The sequence below is a fragment of the Erpetoichthys calabaricus genome, chromosome 5 (genome assembly GCF_900747795.2).
Source record: "Erpetoichthys calabaricus chromosome 5, fErpCal1.3, whole genome shotgun sequence".
NCBI lineage: Eukaryota > Metazoa > Chordata > Cladistia > Polypteriformes > Polypteridae > Erpetoichthys > Erpetoichthys calabaricus.
The window spans coordinates 166,336,625-166,349,799 of NC_041398.2; the positions used below are offsets into that span (position 1 = coordinate 166,336,625).

At 41.8% G+C, this 13,175-nt stretch overlaps 1 protein-coding gene across 2 annotated transcripts in view; it reads left to right on the forward strand.

Annotated features, from left to right (window-relative positions):
• The window catches only part of nek1 (NIMA-related kinase 1), a 331,746-nt gene that overhangs the window by 1,776 nt on the left and 316,795 nt on the right, over positions 1 to 13,175 (forward strand). Inside the window, exon 1 of one of the 2 annotated variants that reach the window (XM_051927639.1) lies at positions 10,065 to 10,149. The exons of the other annotated variant lie outside the window; for it this stretch is intronic. The gene's annotated coding sequence lies outside the window, so the exon portion shown is untranslated. Of the gene's footprint in view, positions 1 to 10,064; positions 10,150 to 13,175 lie in introns of those variants that run through there. 2 annotated transcript variants of the gene reach the window in all.

The window sequence follows — 13,175 nt, forward strand, 5'->3', positions numbered from 1 at the left end:
GCGTGTTATGCTTCAGGCAGGTTTTCTTCCTCTGGCTGGGTTTCATATACTGTACTTGTCTATTTTGCTTATTTTTTTGTTTATAGTAAAATTGTTATTAACTTAGTTCCATGTGTTTTGTGGGTGGTTTCCCAAGAGGTGGGGTCATCTGCCCATTACTGCCAGGGATTGCCTTCATTCCTATAAAGGCAGTTTATCTGAATGTGCTTGTGCTGTGCTGAGTTCTTGGATTTTTTTTTAATGTTTTCTTGTGCTTTTGTCATTCTCCGGATTTTGAATCTGTGCTCAGTTTCTTGACTTTGCCTTGGATTTTGTACGGGGACTTTGTTCTGCTTGGATTGCTTTTTTCTTTTCAGGCAGTTCCTCATTTTGTATTTTTGTTCTCAGGGAACTTCATGTTATTTCAGAGTATTTTTGTTAAGAATAAATCTTTTATTTTTTTTTAATTCCAAGTGGCCCTCTGTGTTACTAGCCAGGCTTGTTTGATGGGATTTTCCTCTCTAGTGGGCATTTTTGGAACTCTTTGGGACTTATGTGCTTGAGAACTCTTGAGCAGCATAAAACCAAGCTGTTCCTGCTGGGGTCATATTGTATATGGAATTATTCATACAATTTGGGGTTGCATGTGTAACCTCTTAACATTACACCACCCTCACAACTTGCTTGACACTATTTCTATGTCATATTTAAACCTGCATAAGATAAATATCTGACTTGTAATTTTCAGTCTTGTCCCTGCCAGGAGGCACTGAGGGTACTATGAGGTTACGTAATGTCATGGCTGCCTCAAATTCCTTAACAAATTAGGATCACAAAATATTTTTAATATAAACAAAATATTTTTTGCCATTGTACATTTACAGTGATGTTTGGAAATAATACCAATGCGCAGTCAAGAAATAGATCAAATAGATCATGCAGACGCAATGCAGGTTGTAATGGTGAAGTGTGGGTTATGGTAGTAGGTTCAACCATCCATCCATTTTCCAACCCGCTGAATCCGAACACAGGGTCACGGGGGTCTGCTGGAGCCAATCCCAGCCAACACAGGGCACAAGGCAGGAACCAATCCCGGGCAGGGTGCCAACCCACCGCAGGACACACACAAACACACCCACACACCAAGCACACACTAGGGCCAATTTAGAATAGGTTCAACCAGTACATTTCAATTTTTTATTTAATCAATAATTTCCTTAGTTATTTTTGTCATGGCTCCAAGCTGTCCTGGTTTGGGTCTTATTATCTCTGTAGTTTTTTATTGCAGTTCATGGTTACTTGCACCAGAAGGAAAAACAACTAGATTGTATGCTAAGATGCTTTGCAATATTAAAGGTGTAACCACAAGGTGGCACCAGACAGCCCCAAACTGCAGTTTATGAATAAAATAAAGGACTTCTGTTCCTTCCAAAGGACCTTACCACATGACCTCTTACCATCAATTAGCCACAAATACAAGTACAATTGCCATAAATCACCATTCCTTCTTATCTTCTCCCCTGAGTGTTGCCCACTGCCCCCTGACTCTGACTTGTCCACGTATGACAGTGGGCTCCTTTTTAAGCTTGACCCAGGAATGCTTCTGGTGCCATTCTGTCTCCTAGAGGAAGCACTTAAGATTATAAATGATTTTGAAAAGCCTGGTAGGCTATTATCCATGGGGCAACAACTGTTCTAAATTGAGTTTAGTTTGAAATGATTGAAATCGTTCTTTCATTTTTAAACATGCCTATTCTAGTGAATGTCCAAAGGGCCTATTGGTGCAGCATTTGATACTACCCAATAACCATTCCTGGAGGAAATGATTTAATTACAGATACCAGTCACCCAAACCTTTATGCATTTCATCTATTATCTCCCCCAGACACCCTCAAACACTATTCTATCTCTTTTTGCTGTTCCGTTATTTCACAGAGTAATATTTTCTGTTTGTTTGCACTAATGCGATCTTTACTCACCTTTTTTTGAGACTTTTAATTTTTCCTGCTTTCATTATCTCTAACCTGCTCTGCATGTATATCACAGGACTTGCTTCCAAAGGTTGTAAGCATGACATGTCTTGACCGTCTCACGTGACATGAAAGTGTCTCTGTCTCTCTTCAAAAGATCACGTCTTGTTGCAAGTTTTTTTTTTTTTTTATAATAGAGAGATATTGCTCAAAAAATTAATAGAACACTTTTTAATCAGAGTATAGCAATGAAACTTCTGGGATATTGATCTGGTCAGTTAAGTAGCAGAGGGGGTTGTTAATCAGTTTCACCTGCTTTGGTGTTAATGAAATTAACAACAGGTGCACTAGTGGGGCAACAATGAGACGACCCCCAAAACAGGAATGGTTTAACAGGTGGAGGACACTGACATTTTTCTCTCCACATCTTTTCTGACTGTTTTTTCACTAGTTTTGCATTTGGCTATGGTCAGTGTCACTACTGTTAGCATGAGACGATACCTGGACCCTACAGAGGTTGCAAAGGTAGTCCAACTTCTCCAAGATGGCACATCAATACGTGCCATTGCCAGAAGGTTTGCTGTGTCTCCCAGCACAGTCTCCAGGGCATGGAGGAGATTCCAGTAGATAGGCAGTTACTCTAGGAGAGCTGGACAGGACCTTGGAAGGTCCTTAACCCATCAGCAGGACCGGGATCTGCTCCTTTGGGCAATGAGGAACAGGATGAGCACTGCCAGAGCCCTACAAAATGACCTCCAGTAGGCCACTGGTGTGAATGTCTCTGACAAAACAATCAGAAACAGGGTGGCCTGAGGGCCCGACGTCCTCTAGTAGGCCCTGTGCTCACTGCCCGGCACTGTGCAGTTTGATTGGCATTTGCCATAGAATACCAGAATTGGCAGGTCCACCAATGGCGCCTTGTGCTTTTCACAGATGAGAGCAGGTTCACCCTGAGCACATGTGACAGACATTAAAGGGTCTGGAGAAGTTGTGGAGAACATTATGCTGCCTGTAACATAATTCAGCATGACCGGTTTGGTGGTGGGTCAGTGATGGTCTGGGGAGGCATATCCATGGAGGCTACAGGCTAGACAACGGCACCTTGACTGCCATTAGGTATAGAGATGAAATCCTTGGACGCATTGTCAGACCCTATGCTGGTGCAGTGTGTCCTGGGTTCCTCCTGGTGCAAGACAATGCCCAGGTTCATGTGACAAGAGAATGCAGGCAGTTCCTGGAGGATGAAGGAATTGATACCATTGACTGGCCCCCACACTCTTCTTCTACTTTCAGCTGCTCCCGTTAGGGGTTGCCACAGCGGATCATCTTCTACCATATCTTTCTGTCCTCTGCATCTTGTTCTGTTACACCCATCACCTGCATGTCCTCTCTCACCACATCCATAAACCTTCTCTTAGGCCTTCCTCTTTTTCTCTTGCCTGGCAGCTCTATCCTTAGCATCCTTCTCCCAATATACTCAGCATCTCTCTTCTCCACATGTCCAAACCAGCAGAATCTCGCCTCTCTGACTTTGTCTTCCAACCGTCCAACTTGAGCCGACCCTCTAATGTACTCATTTCTAATCCTATCCATCGTCGTCACACCCAATGCAAATCTTAGCATCCTTAACTCTGCCACCTCCAGCTCTGTCTCCTGCTTTCTGGTCAGTGCCACCGTCTCCAACCCATATAACATAGCTGGTCTTACTACTGTCCTGTAGACCTTCCCTTTCACTCTTACTGATACCCGTCTGTCACAGATTACTCCTGACACTCTTCTCCACCCATTTCATCCTGCCTGCACTCTCTTATTCACCTCTCTTCCACAATCCCCATTACTCTATACTGTTGATCCCAAGTATTTAAACTCATCCACCTTCACCAACTGTACTCCTTGCATCTTCACCATTCCACTGACCTCCCTCTCATTTACACACATGTATTCTGTCTTGTTCTTACCAACCTTCATTCCTCTCCTCTCTACAGCATATCTCCACCTCTCCAGGGTCTCCTCAACCTGCTCCCTACTATCGCTACAGATCACAATGTCATCAGCAAACATCATTGTCCATGGGGATTCCTGTCTAATCTCTTCTGTCAACCTGTCCATCACCATTGCAAATAAGAAAGGGCTCAGAGCCGATCCCTGATGTAATCCCACCTCCACCTGGAATGCTCCTACCGCAGACCTTACCACTGTCACACTTCCAGTACACTTTTCTCCATTCCTCAGGCACTCTTACTTTCCAAGATTGTGTACCCAAGGGACAGAAAGTGGTGATTGGAGCGGATTTCAATAGGCATATTGGTGATGGGAACAGTGGACATGAGGAGGTGATGGGTAGGTATGGTGTCAAGGAGAGGAATTAAGAAGGTCAGAGGATAGTGGATTTTGCCAAAAGGATGGACTTGGCTGGGGTGAATACATATTTTAAGAGGAGGGAGGAACATAGAGTTACGTTCAAGAGTGAAGGAAGATGCACACAGGTAGATTACATCCTATGCAGAAGAGTTGATCTGAAGGAGATTGAAGACTGCAAAGTGGTGGCAGGGGAAAGTGTAGTTAAGCACCATAGGATGGTGGTCTGTAGGATGACGTTGGAGATCAAGAAGAGGAAGAGAGTGAGGGCAGAGCCAAGGATCAAATGGTGGAAGTTGAAAAAGGAAGACTGCAAGGTTGAGTTTAGGGAGGAGGTGAGACAGGTGATGGGTGGCAGTGAAGAGTTACTAGACAGCTGGGAAACTACAGTAGATGTAGTAAGGGTGACAGCAAGAAGGGTGCTTGGCGTGACATCTGGAAAGAGGAAGGAGGAAAAGGAAACCTGGTGGAATGAGGAAATACTGGAGAGTATACAGAGGAAGAGGATGGCAAAGAAGAAGTGGGATAGTCAGAGAGATGCAGAAAGTAGACAAGAGTACAAGGAGATAAGATGCAAGGTGAAGAGAAAGGTGGCGAAGGCTAAAGAAAAGGCGTATAATGAGTTGTATGAGAGGCTGGGCACTAAGAAGGGAGAAAATGACCTGTACCGATTGGCTAAACAGAGGGACTGAGCTGGGAAAGATGTGCAGCAGGTTAGTGTAATAAAGGATAAATATGGACATGTACTCACAAGCAAGGGGAGTGTGTTGAGCAGATGGAAAGAGCATTCTGAGAGGCTGATGAATGAAGAGAATGAGAGAAAGAAGTGGTTGGATGATGTGGAGATAGTGAATCAGGAAGTGCAATGGATTAGCAAGGAGGAAGTAAGGACAGCTATGAAGAGGATGAAAAATGGAAAGGCCGTTGGTCCAGATGACATACCTATGGAAGCATGGAAGTGTTTGGAGAGATGGCAGTGGAGTTTATAAACAGATTGATTAATGGAATCTTGGAAAGTGAGAGGATGCCTGAGGAGTGGAGGAGAAGAAGTGTACTGGTCCTGATATTTAAGAATAAGGGGGGATGTGTAGGACTGCAGTAACTACAGGGGAATAAAATTGATGAGCCACAGCATGAAATTATGAGAAAGAGTAGTGGAAGCTATGTTAAGAAGTGAGGTGATGATTAGTGCGCAGCAGTATGGTTTCATGCCAAGAAAGAACACCACAGATGCAATGTTTGCTCTGAGGATGTTGATGGAGAAGTTTAGAGAAGGCCAGAAGGAGTTGCATTGCGTCTTTGTGGACCTGGAGAAAGCATATGACATCAGGGATCGACTTTGAGCACTTTTTTATTTGCAATGGTGATGGACAGGTTGACAGACAAGATTAGACAGGAGTCCCAGTGGACTATGATGTTTGCTGATGACATTGTGATCTGTAGCGATAGTAGGGAGCAGGTTGAGGAGACACCGGAGAGGTGGAGATATGCTCTAGAGAGGAGAGGAATGAAGGTCAGTAGGAACAAGACAGAATCTTCTTCTTTCGGCTGCTCCTGTTTGGGGTTGCCACAGCGGATCATCCAAAATTGTTGTCTGATTATTGATTTGGCAAAATTTTACACCGGATGCCCTTCCTGACATAACGCTCCCCATGTATCTGGGCTTGGGACCGGCACAAAGAAATACACTGGTCTGTGCATCCCCTGTGGCTGGAGTAGGAACAAGATAGAATACATGTATGTAAATGAGAGGGAGGTCAGTGGAATGGTGAGGATGCAGGGAGTAGAGTTGGCGAAGGTGGATGAGTTTAAATATTTGGGATCAACAGTACAGAGTAATGGGGATTGTGGAAGAGAGGTGAAACAGAGAGTGCAGGCAGGGTGGAATGGGTGGAAAACAGTGTCAGGAGTAATTTGTGACAGACGGGTATCAGCAAGATTGAAAGGGAAGGTCTACAGGACGGTAGTGAGACCAGCCATGTTATATGGGTTGGAGACGGTGGCACAGACCAGAAAGCAGGAGACAGAGCTGGAGGTAGCAGAGTTAAAGATGCTAAGATTTGCACCGGCTGTGACGAGGATGGATAGGATTAGGAATGAGTACATTAGAGGGTCAGCTCAAGTTGGACGGTTGGGAGACAAAGTCAGAGAGGCGAGATTGCGTTGGTTTGGATATGTGCAGAGGAGAGATGCTGGGTATATTGGGAGAAGGATGCTAAGGATAGAGCTGCCTGGGAAGAGGAAAAGAGGAAGGCCTAAGCGAAGGTTTATGGATGTGGTGAGAGAGGACATGCAGGTGATGGGTGTAACAGAGCAAGATGCAGAGGACAGAAAGATATGATCCGCTGTGGCAACCCCAAACGGGAGTAGCTGAAAGAAGAAGAAAAAGAATCTGGTTAAAAACCCCACTGCCATCTCTGCTAAACACCTCCATGCTTGCACAGGTATGTCATCTGGTCCAACATCCTTTCTATTTCTCATCCTCTTCATAGCTGTCTTTACTTCTTCCTTGCTAATCTGTTGCACTTCCTGATTCACTATCTCCACATCATCCAACCTCTTCTCTCTCTTGTTCTCTTCATTCATCAGCCTCTCAAAGTACTCTTTCCATCTGCTCAACACACTCTCCTTGCTTGTGAGTATGTTTCCATCTTAATCCTTTATTGCCCTAACCTTCTGCACATCTTTCCCAGTTCGGTCCCTCTGTCTAGCCAATCGGTACAGGTCCTTTTCTCCCCCCTTAGTGTCCAACCTCTCATACAACTCATCATACTCCTTTTCTTTAGCCTTTGTCACCTCTCTCTTCACCTTGCGCCTTATCTCCTTGTACTCTTGTCTACTTTCTGCATCTCTCTGACTATCCCACTTCTTCTTTGCCATCCTCTTCCTCTGTATACTCTCCTGTACTTCCCTGTTCCACCTCCAGGTTTCCTTTTCCTCCTTCCTCTGTCCAGATGTCGCACCAAGCACCCTTCTTGCTGTCACCCTTACTACATCTGCTGTAGTTTCCCAGCTGTCTGGTAATTCTTCACTACCACCCAGTGCCTTCTTCCTAAACTCAACCTTGCAGTCTTCCTTTTTCAACTTCCACCATTTGATCCTTGGCTCTGCCCTCAGTCTCTTCCTCTTCCTGATCTCCAACGTCATCCTACAGACCACCATCCTATGCTGCTTAACTACACTTTCCCCTGCCACCACTTTGCAGTCTTCAGTCTCCTTCAGACTGACTCTTTTGCATAGGATGTAATCTATCTGTGAGCATCTTCCTCCACTCCTGTACACAACCCTATGTTCCTCCCTCTTCTTAAAATACATATTCACCACAGCCGTGTCCATCCTTTTGGCAAAATCCACTATCCTCTGACCTTTTTCATTCCTCTCCTCAACACCATACCTACCCATCACCTCCTCATCTTCTCTGTTCCCTTCACCAACATGTCCATTGAAATCCGCTCCAATCACCACTTTCTGTCCCTTGGGTACACTGTTCATCACTTCATCCAATTCACTCCAAAAATCTTTTTTCTCATCCATTGCACACCCAACTGGCGGTGCATATACACTAACAACATTATCATCAATCCTCCAATTTCCAGCTTCATAATCATTACTCTGTCTGACACTCTTTTCACCTCTAAAACACTCTTGACATACTGTTCCTTCAGAATAACTCCTACTCCATTTCACCTCCCATCCACACCATGATAGAACAATTTGAATCCACCTCCAATCCACCTGGCCTTACTCCCTTTCCATTCAGTCTCTTGCACGCACAATATATCAACCTTCCTTCTCTCCATCATATCGGCTAACTCTCTCCCCTTACCAGTCATACTGCCAACATTCAAAGTTCCTACCCTCAGTTCCACTCTGTTTACCTTCCTCCTCTCCTCCTGCCTCTGGACACGTGTCCCCCCTCTTTTTCTCCTTCTTCTTCTTTGGCCAATAGTAGCCCAATTTCGGCCACCACCCTGTTGGCTAACAGTACTGGTGTTGGTCGTTGTTAACCCGGGGCTCGACCGATCTGGTATGGAAATTTGTATTGTTGTCCGCATATTGATTTGGCAAAACTTTACACTGGATGCCCTTCCTGATGTAACCCCATTTATCCGGGTTTGGGACTGGCACAAAGAAACACACTGGTTTGTGCATCCCCTGTGGCTGGGTTAACTGGCCCCCACGCTTGCCTGACCGAAATCCAACATAACACCTCTGGGACATTATGTTTCAGTCCATCTGACACCACCAAGTTGCACCTCAGACTGTCCAGGGGCTCAGTGATGCCCTGGTCCAGATCTGGAAGGAGACCCCGCAGGACACCACCTGTTGTTTCATTAGGAGCAAGCCCAGACTTTGTCAGGCATATATACAAGCACGTGGGGGCCATAAAAATTACTGAGTACGATTTTGATTTGCTGCAATGAAATGTTGGCAAAATGGACTAGCCTGCCGCATCATTTTTTTTTTTTTTCAATTTGATTTTCAGGGTGTCTTTGAATTCAGCCCTCTATAGTTTGATAATTTTCATTTTCATCAAACGATGTGGCATCCTTTCGTTCCTAACACACATCAGTTTAGATATCCAGCATGACAGCATGATTTTTTTCCCATTGAGATCTGATGTGCTTTCAAAGTGTTCCTTTAATTTTTTGAGCAGTATATATATATATATATATATATATATATATATAAAATATGCCAATTGTTTATATCAGAAATAAAAAATGATTGTTTTTTAAAGGCCACTATTAAGATCGACAATGAAAACTCTAGACAAAGAATGAGCCAGTGTGCCATGCTACTGCTACCCAATGCCACACTGCTTTCTGTTTTTCAGTTTCGCTTATTGAAATAAGGTGGTCTTAAAATAGATTGCGCCGATCCACTGCGGGTCTCAAAGTAAACTAATTCAATTAAAATTTCAAAACAAGAGGGGCAAGTCTATTGTGAATGGCAAGCAGTTCATTCGCACAAAGAAAAATTGACGAAACCCATAAAGAATAAAACGAAATCGCAAATGCTGTCAGTCTCGGTGTCAAATACAACACCACTAAATCGTCCGTCATGGTTTTGTTTTACAGCAGTCACACAAAAATGCAGTTCAAAAACTAGTAATTCAAACGGTGATAGTCAAGTGAAAGGAAATTTGAATAATAATAATAACAATATGTATTTAGCGGTCTCCTAACTTCCTCGACGCGCTTTACATGACAAGGTAGTAAGAAGAGGAAATGCACCCGAACCACTACCAAGCCATTTGAAAAACTGGATAAGAGCAAAGAAGTGCGAGTGCAAAGTAACGATTTTTAAGAGATTGAAAATAACCCAAATTAGATTTGATAAACTTTATTAATCCCAAGGGGAAATTTAGATGTATACAACAGCAGAAACATAACGCAACAAAGATACAGAATCACATTACAAATAATACAAGCAATAGAAAATTAAGTTAATGAATATTGCAAAATGAACTTATGCACCTTGTTGCGTACTGCTCTCAAAGCCAAACGGAATAGCAACAATAAATGTTTGCGGAAGTCCATAATTTCGGGCTGCATGGCTTCGCTTGCCCATAACGTCATCATGTTAAATCAATCTCTTGTGTATACTCCGCAGTTGGTAACCAGGGAGAAGCAGGAGCGCTGCAGCAAATGTACAAAAAAACGACAACCTACCTTTAATAAGTTGACGTCAATATGGACCAATGAGTTTGTGAGACATGTTTTATTATTCTGTTGTACGCCTATCAGCAGAGGGGGGCGGGACTTCCAGACGCACTAGGCTAATATGAGCGATTAGCCTGAAAAGTGGCCGCTAAGGCTGCACGTTAAGGTTTTCGATGGTGAGTTAGTGAAGTGGCTTGTTATTTTCAAATTATGCGTATTTACTTGTCGTCTGCCATGATGTTTTTCAATCAAAAGCAGAGATAATGAAATGATGTTCGTGCTTTAAGGTTCTATTTTCAGTTATCATGATGTGTTTAGTTTGTTGCCTGGCAGCTTGACAGGCCCCTCCTTGCTAGCATCCAGTATCCCACAGTGGGGCAGACTATTTCTATAGACGTGAAATGAACGAATTAACTGCAAAGTCCAAACTGCTAATTTGTGTGGTGTTTTATTTTATCGTTACATATTTTATTAAATAAATTACGGGTGTTTAAGAGACGATAAAGCATGTCTTCAGCTCTATCTGTGTATCACTTTTTATTTTATGACCGACCTCCAATTAACTACATTTATATCTTGGCAGTGTTAAGTTTATATTAATTTGGGTGGAAGAAATCAAATGTTCTCGTGCTTTATACAAAAGAGGAAACTGTATGGAAAAGTTAGCACGCATACAGTTCCTTACCCCAGCAATTCTAAATTCACGTTGGGGGAAAAAGAATCACACTCGATAAAAGTTCGTCAGTACTCTGTTACGTTTTCATCACATTTTCTGATATTTGAAAAACGCGCTCATACACGTTCAGAGATATGCGGTTTGTATATGATTTTAAAAAGCGTGTAAAAACGTTTTAATGAGAAGTTGAATTTTAAAATAAGTAAACATACTTCAGTGTCTTGTTACGTGAAAGGTACTTTAAACGGAAATATGGAGCTGGTGTTTTTAGAATTATGTTTTGGTGTTCTGAAAAGGAGTTGTTTAAAATGATACTTTTCCTGAGTCAGAAGAAAATATTTTAAAAATTATAAGAACCTCTGTTGTGTAATACATTTTTTCAAAGGTTGTTAAGAATACCATATCATGCTTGAAGTAAAATATATATTGGAAATCACCAAGTTACGTATTTTAACGAAGTTTTTGTTTTAATCGTTATGTATTTTCAACTGTTAAATGCAGCTGTTTATGCATCGGACTATTTAATGTAAGTTGAGAAATTTTGAAAGTTCAAATGTTCTGCCCTTCTGTTAATGTGGCTATAAAGACAAAACAGCCTGTATAGTGTATTTTATGTGGTGTGCAAAACATGTTTTAAGATTTAGATCCAAGCATTAAAACCAGTCTTTACATCTCAAAATGTAGGCATTTCCATTAAATTGCTGAAATTCCAGTCACAGATATGTGGAATTAACATCTTGTTTCTGTGTATAAGAAAAATTACTGCCCTGGTTTGAGTTTGAGTTAAAGGGGAAACTACCTGGGCTATCAGCACATACGTTAAATGCTTTAAGATCCTTTTTTGAGCAGATTGTAAATCTCTCCATACATTGAATAGGGTGTGCCTTTCAGTCTTGCAGGTTGATCTGTTCCTAGAATCTAGAATAAGAGTAAATCTATGTTCAAATTTTTTAAAATCTATTTCCCTCAGTAATCATGTATTTTTGCTTGTACTCTTCTTTGTCAGTATTTCTTCAGGTGGCTTGATTTTATTTATTTATTTTTTTCTAATCCACATTGTATTTTAGCCCAGTTTACATTTGGTGTTTCTTGTAGCATTTTTATTCTAGATTTTTTGTGATGAAACCTGGGTTCTGTTTTCTGTCATCTTTCACTAACATATTTATGTTTAGGTTAACTCAGTTGTTAACCTCAAAATATGCCTCCACCAGCTCATTGCTAGTATTAAAGATTTGAATACCTTGCCTAATTGGCTCCAGCAGATCCCGTGACCCTGTAGTTAGGATATAGCGGGTTGGATGATGGATGGATACCTTGCCTAATTGTGGTTGAAACTTGGACTTTCCTGCACAGTTCAATATGTTTGTCCTTAACTTTCATATAATTGCGGTAGCAGTTCTTCTTATTCCATTCACCGCTATTGACAGTGGTCTCAAACTATACTTGAACTGCTTGGTTTTTTTTTTTTTTTTTTTTTGAGAGAGTTGGATAGATGGTTGTCAATGTCCATCCTGCTACAATCTTAGATAAAAACATAGTCCGTGTGGTACTGTTAGATAAGTACCTCTTTGCAAAGGATACACAACTTTATACTGATTCCATGAGATGTGTCTTGCTGATCTTTGCTATTGTTTTTTTTTTTTGTTAAGTTATTGGTTTCTTGTCATCTTACTTTACTTAAGTTTTCATTATAAATAAGTCAATTAGCCTCGGACAGTTTGCCAATCCCTGTTCACCTAATGTATAGAAGTATGAGCAGGAGATCTGAAAGGTCCATTGTAGTCCTTGGTAACTTTTTGTTTGTGTTTCATAATGTTAAAGAATTAATTTTAAAAGTATTTGGATTCTTTTGTCTGGCTCAAATTCCATAGCTCTGAAATAGTCAAGTAGGTTTTTCTCTTGGCTTCCATAGTGCTATTTGTTTCTTGTAATATGTTAACTACACTGTATTAGAACAGTCTAGATGAGGACAGGCCATTCAGCCCAACAAAGCTCACCAGTACGCCCAAAAAAGCAGATGTGGCAAATAATCTAGGGAACCCTCCAGGGAAATTCACTCTTCTTCGTATGCCATTATAACCCAGCATCATATTAGTCTAGTTCAGGGGTGGCAAACTCCAGGCCTGGAGTGCCGCAGTGGGTACAGGTTTTCATTCTAACCCTTTTCCTAATCAGTGACCAGTTTTCACTGCTAATTAACTTTTTCCCCATCACTTTAATAGCTCTGTTAGAAGAGTTCAGCCCTCTGAATTGATTCTTTTCTTCATTAAATGAAAGCCAAGCAGTAATGAAATGTGAATCGAGCTAACAGCTGACCAGCTAAACTGGGGCTTAATCTCCAACCAATTTTACTCCAATCACTTTCTTAATGAGAAGCCAATTTTTACTGTTAATTAAACCCATTAGTTAATTCCATGGCTTGTTGCTGCTCTCATTCTGCCACAGCACACATTTCAAAAACTGTTGTTTTTCTGCTGTTTCTAAGAACACCGTCAAAATGTTTTGGTGACCTGAGAGATCAACCTT